The 12,347-nt window shown below is 39.1% G+C and overlaps 1 pseudogene; it reads left to right on the forward strand.

Moving 5' to 3' along the window:
- Positions 1-2,094: 2,094 nt before the first annotated feature.
- LOC129066880 (mitochondrial import inner membrane translocase subunit Tim17-A-like) lies at positions 2,095-2,610 on the forward strand (annotated as a pseudogene).
- Positions 2,611-12,347: the final 9,737 nt, after the last annotated feature.

Below are 12,347 nucleotides of genomic sequence, written 5' to 3' on the forward strand. Positions count from 1 at the left end.
ACAAAACAAGAAGAAAGCCATGAATTGTCTTAAATAAGTAATGAATAGTTTGTTACTTAAAGGGAGGATAACTTTTTTTGAAGATGAACATAAGAACTGATCGTCGATCACTTACAATTAAAAAAAAGCCAAAGGCATTAACACTGTTTTTATGACTGTTGAAAGAATAACAACCCTGCAAACTACCTGACCCTCCTTGTTACTACCACAAAATAAGAATAAAAATAAAACAATTTTACCAGACCTGAGGAATAATGAATTTTTAAGGATATGCCAAGGAAACATGCAAAGAATCCACATTAAGCCATATCTAGGAGGTAGGCATGGAAACAAATACTTTGTACAGGTATAACTCAGAGATATTGTGTTTTGGTTCTAGACTATCACACTAAAGAGAGTTGTGATCTTTCTGCCGGTGGAGGGTCTTGCATTCAAGTTGTGAAAAAACACATCTGTGAAGGACGATAAAGCAAAGCACTATAAAACAAGGTATGCCCATATACATTTTTCTACTTAATTCTCATATATTTACTATTTGAGTTAGACCATTTTACAGATAAAAAATAGACCCAGGAAGATTGAGTAACTTGTTCAAGATTCTATCAGTGACAGAGTGGAGAATGCTGTCACTGGGTCACATGCAGCGGTGACTTTGTGGAGGAGGGGGCCAGCTCTCCCTCTATAACCCCCAGAAAATCATACTGGTGAAAGCTGGACACAAGAAGTTGAGTTGAAAAAAATGGTTTTGGAAAGCCTGTCTATGAAACAGTAAAAAACCCCATCACCTTCTATGACACTCATGCGCAAGATTCATAGCATTACAAGACTACCATTCACCTCTTACTCCTTCACTGAAAAAAAAGGAAAGTTCTCTTGAAAAAAATATATGGTGCGAACTCAGGCAGATAGTATAGGGGTTCATGCCGCAAATTATAGTCCTTCTCATTCTCATTCTGGCATTGAGAGGATCCCAGCTACTTGCCTGCTCACAGTGAAGTACAGCTTAACAGACAACACTCTGCCATAAGCACACAGCTCCAGTCAACCTCTGTCTTGTGTCATGTTCAAATATGAATGGCGAGCATGAATTGCGCAGCTCTGAGAATGAAAGACCAAGATAGATACACTAAAAAGATTTGACCCTAAAGCAAACAAAGGTAATTCAAAGAACAAAAATAATTTTGAAAAATTCTCTAAGAAAGTTAGAATTATTTGAGAGTATGTTATACTCATAAAGCAAAACTAAGATGCTATGGGAAAAATAAACAATCAGAGAATATAACATTCTTAGAAATTTAAAATGTTGGCTGATTACAGAAGATAGAAGGGGAAAGAATTGTAGGAAAAATAGAATTTTCCTTCTCTGAAATAAAAGACATTTTTTAAAATAACAGAGATTTTCAGGTGTCTAGAAAACACATGAAAAAATAACTATACCTAGACAAGTCATTGTGAAATTTCAGAAACTTAAGAATAAAGAAATGCTTTTGGATAAGGGAAAATAGATCACTAACTCAGAAATAAAATTCAGTTTTATTTCAGTTGAAATTCAGTTTTTCTCAAACAACTATTAGTCACGTAAAGACAATGGATATTTTCTCCCAAAATCTCTAAGAAAAAAATATTGGTATTCAATCTAGAATTCTGCTCTCAGACAAATTATTAAGCATGTAGATAGACAACCTGAGTGAGGTGAGGACTCAGAAAATATATCAACAATGTAACTTGTCTTATGAAAGGATATAATCCAGAAAAATGAATGAACCAAGGAAGAGGAATATGTTGACCCAAGGAGCAGCAGTTTCAGTCCCTATGAGCAATGAAGGCAATTACTAGAATGATAGCTGTACAAAAGATCTAGAGAGTGACACAGTTTTGTACCCCAAAATGTGAGATATGTAAGGACAAAGGAGATCAATAGATTTCATAGTATACTTGAGATATTGAACAACAGACAGAAAATTAAAAACAAAACAAAACAAAAGGCAATCCAAAAGTATAAGAACAATAAAGAGCTTTCCAAAAAAATAAAAAGGAAATGTGATCAAGACACAATACTTGGAGCTTGCCAGGCCTCACTTGCCCTCTGCAGTCATGAGGGAAGGGCACCCATGCAAGCCCTGCCCCTGGCAGTTTGCAGATGACTGTGGTGGGGCCTATACGATGGACATTATAGGTGGTGGTATCTTTTAAATAATCCAAGGTTTTCACACTTCAGTGGGAGTAAACCACTGACTACGAGGGAGTTTGGCAGCTATGAAAACCACGGCTCTGCAGTTGGGAGGTAGCTTTGCAGCCTGGGCAGGTCTGATTTCCATGATCGGCCGCAGTGTGGTTCAAGTCAGAGGGAAGGAGGACCCCTGGAACTTCATCACTAGTAGAGCCATAACAGCAGCTGTCCTGGCTGCAAAAAACAGACCAGTGGCCAGGGTTGGGGTGGCCCCAATGGGTGACATTCTTCTAGCTTTAATTGAAGGCGCCGGCATCTTATTGACAAGATTTGCCTCTGTACGATTTCCCAGGGGTCCTCAGTTTGCTGAAAATCCCACCAAGCTGCCTTCACCCCAATTACCATTGTCACCTTTTGGAGACTATCAACAGTGTCAGTAGGACTTCAACAGAGAGAACTGGGATTCAAGAAAGGCTCTCAGGACATCAAGTCACAGACTGTCAATAAAACCATAGGTGGGACAATTATGACCAATTACACTACAGTCATTTAGCATGTTTTTCTATTTAAAGGAACAGGGGCGTGGGGTGTTAAAAGATAATCTATTTATTCACTGTGGATTGCATTTGTGATCTAAGTAAATGTCTAATATCTCTAAAATAAAACACATTAAGTGCTGAGAAGGTAAAGGAGTGCAGGACAAAGAGCAGTGAGACTTGGCCATCATCTCCTTGGGGACTTCTGTCAGTTTTGTGTTCTGTTAGTCAAAAATAAAAACTCCAGCAACTTGCCCTTCTTTAAAAAAGAGAAAAAAGAAAACAAAGTACTTGGTTGTGAAGATCACAGAATTTATATACTCTAAATAATGTAAATGTCTTTTATTGATTTTTCAACTTTCAGAATAATCCTCAAGACAAAACATTAGAAGACAATTCTGATAACATAATAAAATGTAAATATTATCACTACTGACAGCATAAAGTTAAAAATATAGACACAGAATACAAATTGAAAGGAGAAATGGAGAGAAAGGAAAATATAAGGGCATTTATATTTACATCATACAAAGGATGAGATCAAAAGACACTTTCTACAAGTCATGGAAAAAGAAGGAGAGGTGCAAGTATATCATTTAGACAAACAAGGTGGGTATGTAATTGAGCGGTATCCTCATCTATGACAGCAGAAACAATGCCTCCAGCTGGCAAAGCTAAAAACAATAGGAAACACATATCTGCTATTTAGAAATATAACTAAGAGACTACTATAAGATAGAAAATATTTAGAACCACACATGAAAGACTACCAGAAGAAATCAAACTGGAAACAGTTAAAATGGTTGCTTCTGGGGAACAGAAATGATGCCGGAGAGGAATGGAATGAGGGGCTGTTGATTTCCATTATAAGATGTTGTATACTTTTTAAATTTTTATATGTGTACATCTATATCCTAGAAATTTTTAAGCGTTCAGTCCTATCAGAACACCTCTCTGGATAAGCAATGAATTAGAGCAGCGATTTTCAACTGGTGTGCCGCAAGAATTTTTAAAACATGCAATACCCGATTATTTAGTCAGGAACACTGACCTCTTTTTCCTTAGACTGCCCAATAAAAAATGATAACAACCAACATAACAATAGCCACCCAGTGTGAATGAATCAAAATTACACACGTATTTCATGTATTTTTTTTGTCAGATTGGCAAAAAATATATTTTTTGGTGTGCTACAGAATTTTAGTAATTAGTTTAGGTGTGCCCTGAGATGAAAAAGGTTGAAAATCACTGAACTAGAGTTATAAAAATTCTCTAAGCAACCAGGTAATCATAACACCACCTGTATGATGCTTTTAAAAAATACTGTGGACTATACAGTGCATTTTGTGCCTAGAGAATATTTTAAACAGGTATACATACTAGAGATTATACTATTAACAGAGAGTGAGAATGCTGGTTTTTTTTAGAAAAAAAAAAAGGAAGGTTCTTAAGAGTCAAGTCACGTGGAGAAGGGTTTGCTGCCCAGAATCCCTTTCCCTGAGCTCAGCTCTCATTTCAGTGCTTTAATGCGCAGTTTCACAAAAACTGGCAGTGTCCCATTCCAAACTCATTTTTGCTGCTTCTCTTTGCCTTCTGTCTCCAAGCTGCTTAGCCTGGGAACAGGTACATCCCAGACGTCAGGGGGAAGGTGCAGATGCAATTAATATTCCCCAGGATAACTAACGAGAGAGAGAAATCTGGATGCTTCAGTCTCCTATCCTCCAGATAAAATTCTAAGATTTCCTTATGATTTGTCAGAGCATTCCCAACAAAATTGTACAGGGCAGGGGTGGGGGCTGGGGGGAGCAAAAAGTAGTTTTACAGTTGTGAGTATGCAAAACACAGAGTTTATTCTTGTGTTATTATTTGTTAATCATTGTATTATTTTCCATATCAACAACTGTAAACCTACTTTTGCCCCACCCTGTTTTCAGCTGCTCCCAGTGTTAACTAACCGACCTAAAAATTCCTTTTATTGGTTTTCTCTCTTTCCCTTTCTTACTCACCTCAGACTTTTATTCCACCTTCCTGGAATCAACTCTCAAACTATCTCCATCCAAGACCTTGTCTTTGGGTCCTAAAGAAACCCCCAAAATAAGGCACCAAAGGGTCTATAATCAGGGTTGTGTTGAGACATGGGGGTGCCCAAGTTGGGCCAATTATTTGGTACCCCTTCAAATATAGAAAGACATCTGTTATATTTCGTTAGAAAAATGATTCGGAACAGGAAGGGAAAAGGACATATCAAAGATAAGAATGACCATTTTAAAATGCTAGAGCCATATAAAATTTTATTGCTGTTGCATTCTTAGAATACCGTATTTTATATTATATTGTACTTAATTTAGGCACGTGTGAATTTTCTTAATATTCATCTGCACTATTTCATCTGCACTATTCAGGGTTCCATTCAAGAGACAGAAATTAGTGTTTTCAAAGAGAAAACGTTTTCTTAAAATTACACGATGTTGTAAACCTGGAGGAACAGAAGTCAAGGGGTCACCACTATATTTTGTCATCCAAGAAACCACGACTGTGGCTGGGATTCAGGGGTCAGAAACCGCTGCAGCCATTGCTACCACCATCAGTGCCATCGCAGCAGCTCCACACTAATGAAGCTGATGATAAGTGATAGAACATGGGACCCAGTGGCTATCAATGTTAAGTCCATCAGAGCTGTTTTGGCTGCCTTCTTCTCCAAAAAACTCAGTCACTCCACTATATTTCATTGGCACAGTGTAAACCAGATACAGGACTCTAGCCTCAAGGAGATATAGAAATGTGGCTTTTAGCCCTCTAAGCCATGCAATACCTGATATGGGAGAAGGGATAAAAAAGGGGTGGGAATGGATACCACATGCCAACAGGTAACATCAGGCACAATCTGCTGTGTACCCACCCAGCATCCATAATCTTCTGCCTATGTTTAACTTCCAAACAAAAACCAGAGCAAAAACAGCATGCTCTGAATATTGCATAATGCAACTTGTCCCTCATGTAAGTGAGGGACATGCTCACTCGCCCCTAAATGAGAAGATCCAAAGTCTGTTCACTGCCTCTAGTGATATTGTTCATTTATCTTCTAGTTCAGTTATAACTGCACCTTGATAGCCTTTAAATTAAAGAATAAATTATAAATTTCACCACCATTAATATGCTTTATATCAAGTAGGAATGGGAAGAGAGGGGGAAATTTTTTGCTGTTACACAAATATAAACATAAAGCAAGAAATATATGCAAAGCTATATCAGATCTTGTTCCTGCAACCAGTTATAAAACTATAAATAGTATGGTTAACTTTTTTTAATCCTCGCCCAGAGAGAGAAAGGAAGGGAAAAGGAGAGAGAGCAACACTGGTGTGAGAGAGAATAAGCTCTTATATCTTTGTGGCCACCATTCAGCCCACTACATTCCATCTTACTCATTTTGTTTATGAACCCATTGAGTAAACATGGAGTGGCTAGGGAAAGAGGCTAATTAACATCCATAAAATGGGTCACCTTGTCCCTCTGTTTATTTAGAGCCTCTTCCACAGTGGGTGTCTTTGTAAAGCATTTACATGGAACACAAATAATGTCACATCCAGAGATTCCCAGAACCTCTTGTCACCAGCTCTCAATTTTACTCCTTCCAAGTCCTTGAACTGGCCAATTATCAAGTCCCAAGAAAAGTGGGCAACTGGAACTACTGCCCAAAGTAGGAGGGTTTTCCTCCCATGGAGCTTTCAGGGCTACTGCTAAGGGAAGCTATGATGCTGCCACAGTCCATTTCTAGCTTGTGTTTGCATATTATGTGAAATAGTTTGTAAACCAGGCTCAATTATTTTCTCTCAGTTTCTCAATCAGAGTTCCAGCATAAATTAAAAATGTATCCCAGATTGTTTGAATGAAGAGCCTTTAATAAAGAGATTGCTTACAAAGGAACAGAGGATGGTGAGGAATCCAGAGAGCAGTAAGAGAGTGTGATGCTATTATTATCCCTAGAAGGGAAGATACAAGAGAAGAAAACAGTGTTCCTGGAGCTCAATAAGAATTAAAACTATGGATAAGAGGCTTCCCAGCTGGGGCTGTGGTTATGGAGGGAGGCAGCCAGGTTCAGAGATGAATCACCAAAGTAGGGAGAGAGCATGGAAGAGATGTCCCACCCACTGCATCCATTCACCTGCTGACCTGCTATTGATTAAATCCAACTGGAAGTCAGCTGGCAGGGAAGCCAAGGTGATGCAGTGCCCAAATGGGTCCATATCCTAGGACATGAAACATGGCAAAATTGACCAGAGCTGCACAGACATAACCAGTCAACAATTCATAGGAACTTTCAGGAGGTCAACCATGTGGGTTGAGGGAGAAGCGGCAATACAGCAGGAGCAAGGAAATGGTAATCTGAGGCACTGCTTGCGCCTCTGGCCTGTGCCTTCATAATCTCCCACTTGATGAAAGAGTGCTGCTAGGTACACCCTAGTTTATGACATGGAAGATCAGATAACACCCAGCCCATGACATGCAGCTCAGCTGCCAATCATGGGATACTCCATGGTCAGAACACAAATTTCTACCATGGTCCAGAGCAATCCAGAATCTTAAAAGAATAGTTATTTGGAGAATAGGCCGTGGATTTTCTCTAAAATCCTAGAGGACTGCTCTGTCATTCTAAATCAAGGCTTGCCAGAGGACCCTACAGAATTGCTTTCTGCCAGACACTTCAAGCGCCCTTTGATCTGTTGGATCTTAAGGCTCAAGTAACAGAGTAATTTGCACAGCAGCCCACAGTAGTAACAAAGCCTTCTCTTACTCTGGCCCCATTCAGACATGGCAGCCTTACGGGTTTACTTGATACGTCGGTCAGGGAAACACTCTCAAATGTATACGTTATTTCAAAAGTTCAATGAGACTTACCATTCACCTTTTTAACAGTGATAGGTGACGAAGTGTAGCAATTGTCTTTCAAAAAAGAGAAAAAAAATCTCAACCTGCTACAGACCACTGGGGCTGCCAAAAACTTTATTCATGTCACAGCTCTGAAACTTAAACCATTTTATCCCCTCCCACTCTTGGCACACATTATTCCTTACCAAGGGATCTATGGTCCTTGTCACGACCTCTACTCACCACATCCACTCAGTATTGTGGACCAAACCAATGTTTTATGGCATGAGGAGACAAGTAAGGTTCCTAGATTATTACAGAATGCTGGATAATTGGCACTGTTCCGAAGTAAGATGATGAAGGCATACAGGTACTTCCGCAATCTCTTTATTGTAAAGGAGGAAAAACGTTTAAAGGTTGATAGCTGAGTATCAGACACCAAAATTATGTTGACTTGCTTTAGTTAACTGACAACATTTGGAAGAGCTCTTAAACTTGGAGTTACATGATTAAGTAAATGATAATCCACTGTCATCTTCCAAGACTCTCCAATTTCTGCTCAGGTCAAACAGTAGTTAAATGGGTATACGATGAAAAATCATCACCCCTGAATCTTTCATGCCATTCATGCTGGCATGAGCCTCTGACATTCACCCAAAAATGAGACATTCCTTCTGGTTCACTATTTGAAGAAGGAGGGGATATTTTAGGAGCTTTGACTTGGACCTTCACACTGCACTAGCCCTCATTTCAGGAGATAAGGAATCCATGTGGAGGCTGAGTATGTCTAATTCAACTCTTCATTCAAAAATCAGAAAGGGTTTTTGGGCCTGCTGTGTGATGGACTCAGGCCAAAACTGCATTTACCATCTGGCCTTCATAAGCACCCATTCTGAAGGTGACCGCAAGAGAAATTTGGGTGCCTAATGGTCAGCATCCGATCAGCGGCCCACTAACCCCTCCTGAGGTTTGCTTATTTCCCTTCCCTTTTGGTAAAAACAGGAAGAGAATTCATAGTATATCCTTATGACATCACCACAGGGAATTTCCTCAAAGGAACCCAACAGTCCCTTATTTAAGAAGCTCTGGTCTATAAACTGATTCAGGTATAGAAATTGGTGAGGGATGGTGTCTCCCTACTGGGTGATTCAAACCAGGCCTGTGCTCATTTACTTTAGAGTCAGATATACAGATCAAGTAGGACTTTAATAGGTAGCACATCTATTTCAGTCCTAGAGACATCATAATAAACTAGGCACCACCAAGAATCCTTGTGGACTGAACTGTTCTAATAAGCACTCTGACTCATTACAGCAACCACGCCCACTTTGTCTCTGGCATTTAAGCACTGCCATTTGGCCTCTGGCAAGCTGTCATGCCATTGCTCCTACTGAAGTCAGGGAACCCATTTCAGAGACAGCACCCTTCCTCCGTCACCATTATGAAGGGCATCAGAATAGGGCACCCGGAAATATGCCACTTTGACATAGCAATTATTTTTAGTTGAAAGCAATTGAGAAAAAGGAGACACGGGAAGAGCCCTCTGCCCTCCCTCTACCTGCCTAAGAGCAGGGCCTAAGTTTCCATTGTGAAGCTCTTCCCCTCTCCTGTTTCAAGAAAAGGGGAATCACTGGAAATGGAGAGGGCACTGAAATGAGTCTGTGTGAACAAACCTTGTGAAAAAGCCCTTATCTAACACTAGTTTCTCCCATAGGCTTCACGGTTTATCAGCCTTAGAAGTCCGGATGTTTCCCTTTGTCTGCTTACTCCTCCATAATTTATTGCCTTTTGTTAAAATGGTGTATAAGCCCCTGAGTCTAACCACTTCTTTGGGTTTTTCATGTTATTTTCCATGAAGCCCCCATAGATGTTAAAGTTTAAATATTATCGCCGATAAGGGTTTAATCTTTTTTCCTGTTAACCTGTCTTTTGTCAGTTTAATGTACAGGTCTCAGTTAAAACCTAAAAGAGTAGAGAAAAAACAGTCAGGACTCTCCAGTCTACAGAAAATATCCCCTACAGAGTTTTTCGAGGAAAAATTACCAATATATTTCTCAAATGTAGGGGGAGGGTGGGGTGGGCAAGTGAGTTGCACATGATTAATCATCTCCAACATTGCTAATTTCCTAAGCCTTTGGATTCCCCCTTCCACATTATTGCAATGAATTTCTGTCATATATCTCAATTTAATATAGGTAGGTTATCAATGATTTCAGGTTTTACTTAAGCAACTGACAAATCATTAAATCTTCTCCTCACTGTTGAGATATGTTCTCAAATTAAGAATTTCTGTAAGTGCACCAATATTAATTTTAGTCCAATATAAAGATAGGTTTCTTTCTGCTTTGTTGAACACTGTTAGGCTCTATTCCTACACATTTCTATAGGTGAAAATTAGCCAAATTCTATAAATCTAAGTTATCTCCTCCCAGGGTAGATTTTGTCTTGTCCCTCCTGGGCATGCTGTGGTTGCTCTAATCCTCCTTGCAGATCTGATGACATTGTAAAGGTAGAAAGCAGGCATAAGGAAGGTCAACATTACTTTGGAAGGTAGTTTTCTTGATTGAAGTCATTTACAGGACCTCAAGCAGCAAAGAACTAATGTCATCTGACAAGGGAGGAGGGCTGCTTTTCCTGACCAGGGATATTCAATGGTATTTAGAGAGGCAGGTTCTCAGATTCATCCAAGCCTGACCAAATGTCCCCATTTCAATTCGTTGGGTCCCATCCTTTCCCAATGAATGCCACAGCTTTCACTTAGGAACTTATTGAGGCTGTGAACTTCATTGTAAGTTTCCAGCCCACTTTGGATCAAACTTTGGATCTTGTTTTAAAACATTTCAGATCTGTAGCTACGAGGTATAAAAGGGCCTCTGAGGGTAGCCAAGGATTTCAAGCATGAGCTAACTTTGTTTCTGTAAGCTCTGCAGGGCAATCAGTAGCGGCTATCTCACTCACGTCTTTACATTCCTTCATTTCCAAGGCATTACAATGCAGCGGCTACTTTTTCTGCCACAGGCTTTAGTTTCAATAGCTATAGTGGTCCCCTTATACACGCTTTCCCTTTCAGTGGCTTGTTACCCACTGTCAACCATGATCCAAAAATATTAAATAAAAATATCAGAAATAAACAGTTCATAAATTTTAAATTGTTCACCATTATGAGTAGAATGATAAAATCTTTCACTGTCTCACTCCTTCCCTCCCTGGACACGAATCATCCCTTTGTCCAGTGTCTCCACACTGTACACTCCCTGCCCTTTAATCTCTTAGTAGCACTTCCCCGTTATCAGATGGACTGCCGCCATATCTCAGTGCTTGTGTTCAAGTGACCTTTATTTTACTTAATAACGAAGGCGGCCTCTGGCTTCTGAAAAAGACAGGAAAACAGATTCAACCCCTAGAGTTTCCAGAAAAAAATGCAGCCCTAGGGTCCCACCCATTTTAGACTTTGGACATACAAAACTGTAAGATAATAAACTGTTGGTGCTGTTTTGTTTTGTTTTTAAATAATGACCCCAAAGTGCAAGAGTAGTGATGTTGGCAATTCAAATATGATACAGAGAAGCCATATAGTGCTTCCGTTAAGTAAAAGGGTGAAAGTTCTTGACTTAAAAAAAATCATGCTGAGGTTGCAAAAATTTACAGTAAGAATGAATCTTCTATTGGTGAAATTGTGAAGGAAAAAGAAATCTGTGCTAATTTTACTGTTGCACCTCAAACTGCAAAAGTTACAGCCATATAGTACATGGTGTTTAGTTAAGATGGAAAAAGCATGAACAGAAAATGTGTATTGATGACAAAATGATGAGCAAGAATGCATTGAGCCTAGAGAAAATTTCAGCAAGGAATCCCTTGAAACAAGTGATACCAAGCCATTTACTGCCAGATTGATAGTAAGGAATGTTTACAGAGATTCAGGAATAAGATTGGACTGCAAAATATAAAAATTACTGGGGGCCGGAGGAGAAACATTCACACAACTTAAATTTTACTACAGTACATTGTTATAATTGTTCTATTTTATTATTGTTAATATCTTATTGTGCCTAATTTATAAATTAAACTTTATCATAGGTCTGTCTGTATAGAAAAAACACAGTAATATATAAGGTTCAGTTCTATCCTCAGTTTCAGGCATTTACTGGGGATCTTGGACCATGTCTCCCACGAGTAAGAGGGGACTACTGTATCTCATTCTAGGTAAGGGTAGGTGAAAATTCAACTATTTGCTTCATTGAAAAGTTTCCTATTTCCCACTGGTCATGAAATTATCACTCAACTATGTCAGAGAGCCAATTCTATATTATTATCTTTGGAAGTCTATTTTCTCATCAAATTTTGGTGCTGAATACTTAATTACGCTAGGTTCACTGCACAAAATAGATGGCACTCAAGGTGTTTCAAGTAGAAAGAGCTTTGATGCAAAGAATTAGATGCTTATAAGATTATGGTAACTCAGAGAAATGAAAGTCAAAAGCCACCCCTCGTCTTTGACTTCAAATTCATATGACCACGACGGCCATGATTGCTATCACCATTACCACTGCCTGCATTCACAGAATTGGCACCAAGACAGTGGAACATGTAATTCAGCCGTGGCCAACACACATCTTGTAAGAATCCCATTTATATAATTACATTACTGTAAAAGAATGGCATCTACTTCCCTTCTGCCTTCCAGTAACTTCCTAAGTGCCTCACACCGACTGAACCTAAATTTGTGAAGGAATCCAAGAAATGAAATTTTTAGTCCTCTAGATGCTGTTATACCA

This window comes from Pteronotus mesoamericanus, unplaced genomic scaffold, assembly GCF_021234165.1.
Source record: "Pteronotus mesoamericanus isolate MK-2021 breed Mesoamerican mustached bat unplaced genomic scaffold, CSHL_Meso_final contig_20, whole genome shotgun sequence".
Lineage (NCBI taxonomy): Eukaryota > Metazoa > Chordata > Mammalia > Chiroptera > Mormoopidae > Pteronotus > Pteronotus mesoamericanus.